A 12693-nucleotide genomic window follows, 5' to 3' on the forward strand; every position below is an offset into this window, starting at 1 on the left:
AAATTACCTAAAAGGAAAGGGAGAAACTGAAATTGAACCCCTGACAAAATGTCCTACTGAGTGACAGTGGGCTCAGTTAGGCAGAGTTCTGTTACAGAAGTCCCTATAGGGAAAAGATGGCAGAGCCTTTGTTATGATTTAGATATGAGGTGTCCTCCCAAAATCTCATGTATGAGACAATGCAAGAAAGTTTAGAGGTGACCTAACTGGATTCTGAGAGTCTTAACTTAATCAGTAAATTAATCCCCTGATGGGGATTAACTGGGTGGTAACTGAAGGTAGGATGTGGCTGAAGGAGGTGGGTCCCTGGGGGCGTACATTTCGGGTATATATTTTGTTTGTGTTGATCAGAGCTTTCTCTCTGCTTCCTGTTCATCATGCCCTGTGTTGCTTTCTTCCTCCATACTCTTCCACCATGGTCTTCTGCCTCACCTGGAGCCCTGAAGAATGGAGCTGGCTGTCTTTCGACTGACATCTCTGAAACTGTGAGCCCCCAAATAAACTTTTCCTTCTTTAAATTGTTCTTGTCAGGTCTTTCGGTCACAGCAGTGACAGAGGTGACTAAAACAACCTTCATTCCCAGTTTTGCTGATGAAGAAAGACCAAGCCTGTGGCTCCACCTTTGTGTTGAGTCAAGGAGCAAGCAATCTCAGCCTAAAAGCTGATGGGGACCCTGAAGAAGCTAACATCTTAACACAACCTTCTGATTCAGCACAAACTCAGGGCTGTTAGAATGGAGGTGGGGGTTTTAGCAATGAATCTTCACATCTATCACCAGGGTCAACCAACTCCTGATTATGTAGGACTTTCCTGGATTTAGCACTGAAAATTCGGTGTCCTGGCAATCTCCTCATTTCAGGAAAACAGAGTGTTGGCCACTTTACTATCACTGTTAGGGACATTTATTATCACATTTAATATTGAAAGTCAACTCATGACTTAGGGAATACCATACCATTTCACATATGATGAGACTGGGGCCTCAGAGCAGCAGGTAACCTGTCTAGAGTTACCAGCTATAAACTGACACATAAACAGAGTAGGATATCAAACCAGATTACAGGTTGATTTGGTCCCATTACATGGTAAATTGACAATGTGTTATGTATTCTGACAAGTGTGCAGAATCTAAGGTCCTTAATGTTATAAATCATCTTGCTTTTGAAGATTCTTTAAATTTATAAAGAATAAAAAGCTGGGCAGGATCTAGTACTGTCAAGAATGGCTGAGATGGGAATGTTGCATATAGTTGCAGGAAGGTAAACTGTGCAGTGATTCTAGAAGCAATTTAAGATTAAGCTGCAGGCTGTCTGTTGGCTAAGAAATCCAATCTCTGAGAATATATTCCTGAAAAACAATTCCTAATTTGTCCATAATGATACTTATGGTATGCAAATGATGGTGTATATGGTAGAGGTAAAGTGAGGGCAATGTGTTATGTATTCTGACAAGTGTGTAGAATCTAAGGTCCTATCAATGAGAGCAGTACATAAATAAATGCAATGAGTGGGTACTGTGGAATGCTATGTAGCAGTTGAGAGATAAAACTAGAAATACAGCAACAGGGGAGAGCTTAAGAATACAGTTGAAAAATAGTGTGAAAAGAAGCAAACAAATATAGAAATGAATGTAAAAGAAAACAAATGCAGGTGATATTTATGAAAATTCAATTATCATATATACAACATAACATTATGTCTTAACAGAGGCCCTTTCGTGTTTAAGAACATCTATCAAACATATGAGATTTATTTCTCTGAGTAGGAGGAGTGAGAAGGGCAAGAGGGTATAAAGAAGGTAAACAGGACAGCTAGACAGGTTGATAGACAGGCAGATGGAAGACAGAAATAGAATTTACAACAGATCTTGCCCAGACAACCAATACCATTTAGCTATAAGCTCATAGATGTGATTAACCAAGACAGTATCTTTGTTCAGAATAAGAAAGAGAAAGAGAGAGATGTAACATTGGAGGAAAATTAGTACTTATGAGTAAAAATTAAATTAGTGATGATACTTTACCAGAAACTGAGAAGAAAATTGATTACATTACAGTGTGAAAAGGTTATTGTGAAGAATGGTGACAGGTTTTATGACTTCTACAGAAAAGAGAATACAAGGGCACAGGGTTTGTAGGAAGAGGACAGATAAAGAGCAGAACTGGTGAGTATTATACCTGTCCAGTGAAGGTTATCTAAGAAGGGCTGGGGTTGGCTCTCAGAGAACATAGAACAAGGACATAAAAGCAGAAACTGTATTTTTACTTATTGCATGTATAAGGAACAGATTAGAATTTTATGGTTTATATGATTACATTATCTTGCTTAAAGTTAAAAATTTGAGAAACCCCATTTTTCTTTCCCCTGATAATCTTTGAGAACGATACAAGGCCATGAAGGACTTGTGCAACTATGGAACATGATGGGGACCCTTGGCTTGAATGCTATTCTTAGGATTCTGAAGTACTTATGGACATCAACTTTACCTAGTATCACAATTATCACTAATGAGATTTCAGTTCTTCATTGTGATATTTTGTGGGTGGCTAAGAACTCTGATGGCTAACTGTGCTATATGCTTTATGTGTGTGTGTGCGTGCGCGCATGGGCCCTGGAGATTCCCATGTGAATAATTAATTTATCAAAATATTTTTTTCTGAATTTTCCATTATATCATCATAAAAGAATGAATACAACATAACAGACCTCACAGGGAGATAATATGCAATTCTACTTATTCATCTGACTGTGATGCTTTAGAGATAGGCAATTATTTTCAATCATTTCCATTAAGTCAAGAGTTAAAAGAAGGCGGGGAAAGCAATGAACGTTACAGAGGTGATGGAGAGCACGTATTTGTACTTTTGTTCTTCCTGCACCGAACTGCACTTAGGTTATTTCATGGCTTTAGTGATGGACACAGCATGTCAGCTAGAGCAGGAAAGGATGAAAGAATATTTCAGAAAGGAGCATCCTGGGGCCAGACTGTCTTCCCCCTTCCTCACAACTCGATTTACTCAGTCTACCTCATTCCCAAATCCTGAGAGTTTTTAAAAAATCCCTCACCCCTCCTCTGAAGTCTGCACTCTCCTCTTCCTGTCCTATGGCATGACTCATGCTAACCTTTAGTCAATGACAGATTTCCGACAGTTATTTGGGTTTTATCATTCCCAAGAAAGAGATACAAGAAGAGAGAGATATGTGTATGAGGAAAATAGATATAGATTTAGTCAGCTTTTGCTCTGCTGTGACCAAAATAACTGACAAGAACAATTTTGAGGAAGGAATATTCATTTTGTATCACGGTTTCAGCTGACTCTATAGCTCTGAGCCCAAGATGAGGCAGAATATGTTTATAGAAGGGTATGGTGGAGGAAAACAGGACAGTGCAACAAGGAAGTAGAGAGAGAGGTCTGCTCACCAGGGACAAAATCCAAAGTCACATCCCCAGCAACATATTTCCTCCAGCCATAACCTACCTGCCTACAGTTACCACCCAGTTTATCCATCATAGGATTAATCCACTGATCAGGTCACATTTCTCATAATCTAATCATTTCACCTCTGAACATTCTTACTTTGTCTCACATATGAGCTTTTGGAGAATACCTCACATCTAAATCATAACAGAAACCATTTTTAGCTGAGTTTTAAAGAACCATGAAAATTCTCTGAGTGATGTCTACACTAGGGGAGAATCCAAATTTGGGTTTGGAATTCCTAAAGAGGCCCAGATTGGAATCATGAGCAGCATGTGGGTGAGTTTTAGACTATAAGAGCCCTGCAGAGCCAGCCAGTTATCTGAAAGTATTCTATTTTTGTAATAGAAAGGGCAGGAAATGTAGGTTCAAAGGAAATAGTGTCTCCCAGATTAACCACCAAATCTCCCAGATTATCTTCACTTGGTCACTTGGACTATGATCTTCTGAAAGAGATGTCTCATCTCAACTCTGAAGTCTTTTGATTGTGTTAATGTTCTATAAAAACCTGGATCCCAAATTTAAAGAAAAAAAAAAAAACGTTGAAGTCTGATATATGAAACATAAAGCTCTCATACTCATAAACAATGGCTGATCACTGAAGGACTGTAACCAAAAGTTATATAATCTCCCCTTAGATCACCTTTTCATTATAATCAGAATTATCTTCTAGAACTTATGTTTTATTGCTCATTAAGTTCATTTATTGCTCACTAAGTTCTCATGTATCTTATTACTTCAAAGACGTTTTCCCCCAATTAATTTTGATACTTGTAGATATGAACAAATTAAGTATTAAATTTACTTTCAATAGCTATAAGATTAAGATTTGGTTTTTCAATTTCCTTTGATTATAAAGGTAATTGTATTTCATGTATTATCTCAGAAATGTTAAAAGTGACTAGAATCTACTTATTTTAAAAATGTAAAGAAATCAGTGGCTGGCTACATTTATAATCAGCTGCACTACACATGAAGAAGCAATTGGTTTTGATCATCTATTTATATTTATGTTTGTATGTTTATCAATATATTCTAACATTTGTATATTTCATTGCAAGTAAGAGTCCTGGTAATAAAATGCTGAAACACAATGTTAGCAATAACATGTTAGGACATACATATGTTGTTGACTGGGAATAGTGTGATATTTATTTTCATGTAGATTGCTACTAAATATTATGTTGTCATTTAATGTATTGCTTCTCATCAAATTGGTGATTCTGTGTACAATAGTTTCAACTTTCTGAAGTTTCTAAATATTCTGAGAATGGCACTCATGAATATATTACATTTCTGGAGATGTCTCTAAATTTATTTATTTTATTTTTACTTGTTCTTTTTAGATATACATGACAGTAGAGTGTATTTTGACATAGTATACATACATCGAGTACAACTTATTCTAATTATGATCCAATTATTGTGGTTGTACATGATGTGGAATTTCACTGGTCTTACATTCTTATATGAACATAGAAAAGTTATATCCAATTTATTTTTGTGTTGAGATTTTATCTTTTTATAGGGATTTCAGTTTTTCATAAAACTACAGTTCCCTATTATATACCAAGTTAGCAATTTGTTTAAACTTGGATCTTAAAATAACTTTTCTTCATAGTTCCATACCTCTGACTTATTTTGTATTCAAGGTAAAAAATTAACAAACATAGTGAAAAAACTTGATCTGCATCCAGAAACCTAAGTTTTCTCTTTAAGTGATTAATTGATTGAGCAGTGCCATCAATTTAAAACTCTACCTTATGGGAAAAACATGCAAAATATCTTCTAGTATTTAAAATGGAAAACATTTAGAAAGAACACATACTGATTGATCGCCCACTCAGATAGACCTGTCTCTGGGATGGGGTCTGCAGCCCAGTGAAGGGGAAGCTCCCTTTGGAATAACAGGGAAGCAGGTACATTCAGGGCACCTTGAGGAAGTGGGGAAAGGAGAACCAAGCGTGAAGAACAGTTTTATGTGTCCTTTTCTGAATGTTCTTGGAAGTTTATTGGTGTCAGGAAGCTACTTTGGACATTTATTAATTTTCTTCCAAACAATAATTCATGATTGAATTGCAGCCATGTGGGAGAAAGAGTGCAGATCTGAATCAGAGGCCTATGTCTCCTGTCACAGCTCTGCTACCAAACAGCTGTATGTCCTTGGCAAGTCACTTTGTCTTTCTAGCCTCAGGTTCTCAGCTGTAAAACAAAAAGAGTTTACCACTGTTCTCTGTAGTGTTTGCCATTTATTTCATTCTGGGGACAGTTCAGGGATGATGTTACCTTTATATTACTTTTGAAAAGCAACATTGGAAAGAAGCAATGTTAACTGGACTGTGGAAGAATGAGGATGCTGAGAGAGAAAAAAGCTCTTAACACATTCTTAAAAGCACGCAATATTATGTGTTCAACCTGCTAAGTGTTCATTAATGTAGTAAAATACATATTTATAGACTATCCATCCTGCATAGGTACCACAGTTAGGGAAGCAAATGAGGCTTTGTGTGCACGCTCATGGAGTATGTGCAATTTAAGGAGTAAAAGGTGCATTTATAAGACATGCATGCTACAAGGCAAATAGAAAAGGCTGTGGGCTAATTAAATAAAGGGTGAAGGTCAAGGAAGGCTCTGGAGGAAAAGTCCTCTGAGCTCAGTGTTGAGTGGAAATGACTGGAAGGTGCAGGATGCAGAGTGTTTAGGCAGAAGGGGCAGTAAAGAGAAAATCAGCAAACTTCCAAGTGAGGGGGAGCAAAGTGAAGCTCAGGGAGCTCCCCATCCCGGACATCCTCATTCTCCTTGGAAAAATTGTCATTGCTATGGCTTGAATGTCCCCCTGAAAACCCATTTTGAAATTTAACTGCCATTGTGATGGTATTAAGAAATGAATGAAATTTTATCATTAAATTGTATGAATATGTAACAACGAGTCCCACTAACATGTATCATTGTATCACACCAATAAAATTTTTTATAAAGAATGTGATCCTTTAGCAACATTGGAAAGGAAATAGTGCCAATCAGATTGTTGTGTAAGAATGAGGATTAATGCCACTATCACAAGAGTAGGTTTGTTATTGTGGAAGTGGTCTTTAGAAATAAGAGTAAGTTTGGCCTCTCTCCTCTCTTGTGCTCTCTTTCTATATGATCCTTCTGCCCATTTATGATGAAGCAAGAAGGCTCTCACCAGATGTAGCCCCTCGATCTTGGACTTTCTAATCTCCAGAACCATGAGAAATAAAATATTTTCTTTATGAATTACCCATGTGTGGGCTGTTACAGCAATGGAAAATGAACTAAGATAGCTGTTTGGTAATCTGTTGCTACATTAGAAGACTTCCTACAATTTAGTGACTTGAAACAACAGTGAGTATTTTATTATCTCTCAAAATTCTATGGTCAGGAGTTTGACAGGGATTGTGTAAATGTTTCCAGAGTGAGTTTCTCATGTGGTTGCAGTAAGGTGCCTGCTGAGCAGCATCTGCAGGGCTGGATTGGCTGGGCCAGCAGGGCTGAGCACCAGCTCACTTCCTTCATGTCATCTTGGCAGTTCTCCATGGCAGTTGAACTTCTTATCTACCTTTTGACTTTAGCCTCCAGTGCAAGTGTTCCAGAGAGTAAGGACATACCCACTCCAACCTTTCTGACCAAGCCTTGAACATCAGCATTGCTACCTTCTGGGTTTATAACAGAGACACAAACTCACTCAGATTCGAGAAGAGAGTTATCAAGTTTAACTCTTTGGGGAAGTGGGAATGTTCTAGAAAGGAATATGATATAGGTTACATTGTTGTGGCCATCTTTGGAAAGAAAAATTTTTTATGCTCTGACCTCAGACTGCAAGTCACATTCTTCTTACCTGCAAAATATGCTCAATTTCCCTCAAGGAACTGGTGGGATGTTCACAGATGAATTTCTGAATTTCCCAGTGACTGCTGAGTATTCCCTAATCATACCCCTTGTTAAGCAGGGATGTCTATTGTGATCGCCCCTGTTAACGTTTGGATGTGAGGTGTCCCCTGAAAGCTCCCATGAGACAATGCTAGAAGGTTTGGAGGAAAAATGACGGGGTAGTAGTCTTATCTTAATCAATGGTTTAATCCCTGATGGGATTAACTGAAGTGGTAGGGTGTGGCTAGCGGAAGTGGAAATTGGAGCATGGCTTTGGGTATATATTTTTATCTGCAGAGTGGAGTTTTGCTCTCTCTGCTTCCTGATCATGTGACGTTAGCTATGTCCCTCCATCACACTCTCCAGCCATGATGTTCAGCCTCATCTGGAGTCCCAAGAAATGGAGTGGATCTTCTACAGACTAAGACCTCTGGAACTGTGAGCCCTCAAATAAATCTTTTCTCCTCTACAATTGTGCTGGTCAGGTTCTTTAGTCACAACAGCAAAAATGTTGACTAAAACAACCCTGTTTTTTGTTTCATCATTGCCTTTTGGGTGGGAGTGGAACACATGTTCCTTCAAAGCATCAGTCTTAGAATCTTGTAATCTAAACCAAGTCTAAGCACAGCTGCATCTCTCTGGGTATAATTCCTCAAGCATACCTCCTGTAGTACCATTCTTCTTGATCTGTGACAAGTTATGTGCCTCATGAATTTACTTTCTGTTTTATGCTCTGAGTTTATATCTAAGTTTTAGGCTCTAAGTCATTCTTCATTTTCCACAGAATGAGGCCTGTGTTTATAACTGAGTACACTTGTCATCTTGCTTCTGGGCTGTAAAGGTTTCAGGCAAAAGGCTTCTTTTCCATTTTTTATTGTATCTGATTTTTGAGTTCTAGACAGCAGTGCTTCCTCCAAAATAATTCCCTTAAAAACTTGTTGAGTTACTTCTGAGTAATATTTGGATTTACTTCATAGACACACCTGTAACTCTTTCTGAGATGAGCTCTTCTCTAATTGAGCTCTCTGCTTTGTAGATTTGAGGACTGTTTGATGTTCTCTGCATGGGCTAGTGCTGCCTTTACAATCTGGAGGCCTTTGGGCAGTTTACAGGGTTGTAATTGAAGTGTTCCACCAATAAATGTGGAATGGTATTGCCTCTTTTGACCTAGACTTGGTCACAGCATTAATACTAATGAGAAATGGAGGGAAATTAAAGTCTACTCTGGCATGGGGGAGGAGCACATTTCTAGGAGAACACATGGGATTAGAGAGAGCTTTTCAACCATGCAAGGAAAATGCAATCTACAGAAAATCATTAATAATTTTATCTTAGAATTTTAGTATTCTGGGGTACTATAGGAGACTTAAGAGAGATGAAAGGGCTTAGGAAAAGTAATATAGGGAATGTCATGGAGATACAGAACTGGGATGAAGGATCACAGAGAGGGCTTAGCAGAGATTATGTGCCACCAAAATGTATCCTTGCAGTTTAACTTAATTTTATTCTTTCCCTAACACCAATCAGCAACCTGGAATCTGAGATTGGTGAGGCACAAGTTCTAGAATGAGATTAGCCATAGGGTAGCCAGAAGACTGAGAAAAGGTGTGAGAATGGTGCATAATCCATGTAAAATAAACAAATATATATCTACACTCATCAGGTTGCAGAAGCCACAGAAACAAAAAAACAAATGAACGAGTTTTCTGGTTGTGAATTCTTAGCAATTTTACTACATCATGTTTATCAACATTACATTACAATGCCACTGACCATACAACAGTGGTCAGCAATTTTTTCTATGAAGACTAGATAGAAAATATTTTCGAATTTGCAGACATATGATTTCTATTGCAACACAATTCTGCCATTGTACTGCAAAGGTAGCTATAGACAATACATAAATGGATTGGTGTGGTTTTGTTCCAATAAATTTTATTTATAAAAGCAGGTGTCATTTTACAATGTTATAAAAATAAAACAATCTATATATTTTGGAAGCTACCTCAATTTAAAAATTTAGAAAGCAAAATTTTCCTCTCACAGTACATTTTGTTTACCTCCCCTCCCTCTTCTATACTTGTACTACATTTTAAACTTGTATTCTTCCAAAATAACCTCATGGAAGAAATAAACAACTAAGTAATGCTGTTTAAAATACCTGAGAATCTAATAGGTATTCTCCCTTTACTTCTGTAAACTTTTGCTTCACCTCATGTAAGGCTCTATTGTTAGGAGCATATATCTTTATAATTATATGTTTTCCTCATGGGGATTGACCCTTTAATTTCTAGTAATAATTTTTGTTTGGGGTCTATTTTGTCTAATATTAATGTAACCACTAAGGCATTTTTTCCATCATTTAACATATTTGTTGGATCTTTATTGTACTACCTGTAGGTAGTATACAATTAAACACTATTGTAGTTGTAAATGAGCACAATATCTTTATTTTATTTATTTATTTTTATGTGGTGCTAAGGGTGAACCAAGTACCTCACAAATGCTAGGCAAGTGCTCTACCATTGAGTTACAACTCCAGCCCTGAACTCTGGAATTTTAAATTCAGTCTTACAATATAGAATTTTGAGTGGATTGTTGAATCGACTCACATTGAATATGACAGAAGACATAGTTTAGAGGTAGTAAATGCATAATCAATTGTGATGATAATTGCCAGGATTAGGATCTTTGTCATACATCACCTACCAAATGACGTTAGAAAATGGTGGAGAAATTGTGCTCACATGAGACCAAAGAAATACACATGTTATAAAATTGGAACTTTGGCACCGACAGGCTATGCTAAGCCTTAGCCAGCCACAGTGAGGGTAGAGTTCCCTGCTAAGAAGAAGGGACTTCTTTTAACTCACCTTATCCAGGCTTGTTTGTTTCCCCAGTGATCTCTCAGTTTGGGGGAAATGTCTGGGTCCTTTTTTTAGTCATGATCCATCTGGAGAAGAAATGGGCCAATGAATGTTCCAAAGACTGTTTGAACCACCATGTCCTATGACAACAAGAATTCTTCTCTCACTGAACTTTATTTCTCTTTATAATCATGTTATATTTTAATGGTTTTCTAGTTTTTGACATGAATGCAATACTGGCCTTCTTGGGGTCAAGTGAAGATACATTGTGTGTCCCATGGTAACTGGAGTTTTCTGATAGCCAAGGGCAACTCAATAAGGCTGACAGATGGTATTTACCTGTAAGAGTTTACTAAACCAGGGCTGGGGATGTGGCTCAAGCGGTAGCGTGCTCGCCTGGCATGCGTGCGGCAGGGGTTCGATCCTCAGCACCACATACAAACAAAAGATGTTGTGTCCGCAGAAAACTAAAAAAATAAATATTAAAAAAAACTCTCTCTCTCTCTCTTAAAAAAAAAGAGTCTACTAAACCAACCATGGGATCTATTTTCAAATAGGGAAGCAGGGAAAAAGACATAAGAGGAGAAGGAAACTGTTGTGGATTTAGGTTAATGAGAACCTGGTCACTGGGCATAAAATTGCAAATGAAGAAATGCTATGTGGAGAACCATCTCAGTTTTCCCTACTGCAGACCAATTTAGTCTTCTTTTATTTCTTTATGTTTGTGCTTTCATCCTGAGAGTGTATCTGTAGCCAGAAATGTAGTATAATTTAGGGAACTAGTAGGCACAATGGCCACTACTGATTGTGACTTCATCAGGATGGTTAATTCATGACCAGATAAATATTTTACTTCTTCAGATGCTCATTCTCATTTATTCTCTGCAGCTCAGTGATGACAGAATACATTAACAACCAAACGTTGAAAAAAGGTGCTAAAATTCTTTTTTAATTATGAAGCATAGAACTACAGAAGAGTTAAAAAGGTCCAGAAAAGCAAATAGTTTCTTTTTTCCTTTACATGATAGTTAAGCAAACATCAGTTTTACTGAAATCCATACTCTTCAATTTCCATCTCAGGTGAGTAGGGTGGATCTTTGGACAAGTTTTAATCTCCTAGAGACCTTCGGCTCCTCATAAATAGAGAATGCTATAAACTGAATTCCTGTGGAATCATTGGACAGCTGAAATGGATTCCCATGACTTGTTCATTGAACTGAACCTCTTGTCTTGATTTAATTATATGTGCATTTCAGACTCTGATGTTTTCATACTCTGATATTAGTTTGAAGAAAAAAGAAATATGAAAAGTTAAGATCAATGTGAACAAATGTGGCCATTTTCTCTCAACCCATATATATGCTATAGCTAGATTAACTGTAGAAAGGTGTCTACATACAGCCTTTTCCCTGAATTTAGCCCATTTTAAATAGACCAGTACTGTATGTAAAAAAAAAAAAAATCCTTACAACTATATTATTTGTAAAGCAAATAGAATGCTTTGAACTAAAATATTGGAGATTATTGGTATAGAGGGTAAATCTTTAATGGTGCATGCAAATTCCAATCTTCTTTTTATTCTTAAAAATTTGAAGTAGATTATTTTTGCATCTGTGTAAAACATGCTACTGATTTTTTTCTTGTCCATATTCAATAATTTCTACAGCTACTAATAGTATCTATGTCATGTTTCTCTATATTCCAAGTAAAAAGTTACATTATAAGAGAATATGGAAGTTGTTTTATAATAGTGGTATTTAAAAAGCAAGAAGCACTAGGGACCATCAAGAAGACAGAAATGATTTGTTTGTCTTTGACCCCTTCTTTAAAAAAATGAATTAGGACTCCTTTTAAAGGTTTCAAGTTTTATCACAGTTCAGGATTGAACAATTAAAATGGAAAATAAGCATTTGCTTATTTTCTCTCTTAGTTTTCTCTCCTCATCTTTAGAGTAATCATCTTGAATTGCAACTGATGATATAATATACCCAGAGACAGTTACTTGTAAAACAATTCATCAAATGTGCTATTCACACTACTCTAAGCACCAGAGCATTTCAGAACTAATTAACACAAGCTACTAAACATACGCAAAGCAAGAACTTGGATTGGTTTATGTACTGGAACACAGAAGATAAAATATTGGATAAATAACAATGATTAGATGCTCAAATTCAAGCCAGGAGTGAGTTTTATGTGGTGGTTGAAACACAGTGAATACAGCAGGGATCCCAGGAAATTCAATACTAGCCATGTCATAAATATATTCAAAACATTTTGAGTTGTCAGGACCTAAGGAAGAAAGTTAAACTCTTAGACAGATCTGTTATCTGGACTGAATTATCCTATGTTTCCAGATAATTCTATTCTCCTTGATGGATCTGCCGGCTGCTCCTGTGCCTGAAGACTCCATAGTCCTCTATCTGGGGGCCCACTGACCCCTTATCTGGAAAGCCT

Source organism: Marmota flaviventris, chromosome 16 (assembly GCF_047511675.1).
Source record: "Marmota flaviventris isolate mMarFla1 chromosome 16, mMarFla1.hap1, whole genome shotgun sequence".
Taxonomy (NCBI): domain Eukaryota; kingdom Metazoa; phylum Chordata; class Mammalia; order Rodentia; family Sciuridae; genus Marmota; species Marmota flaviventris.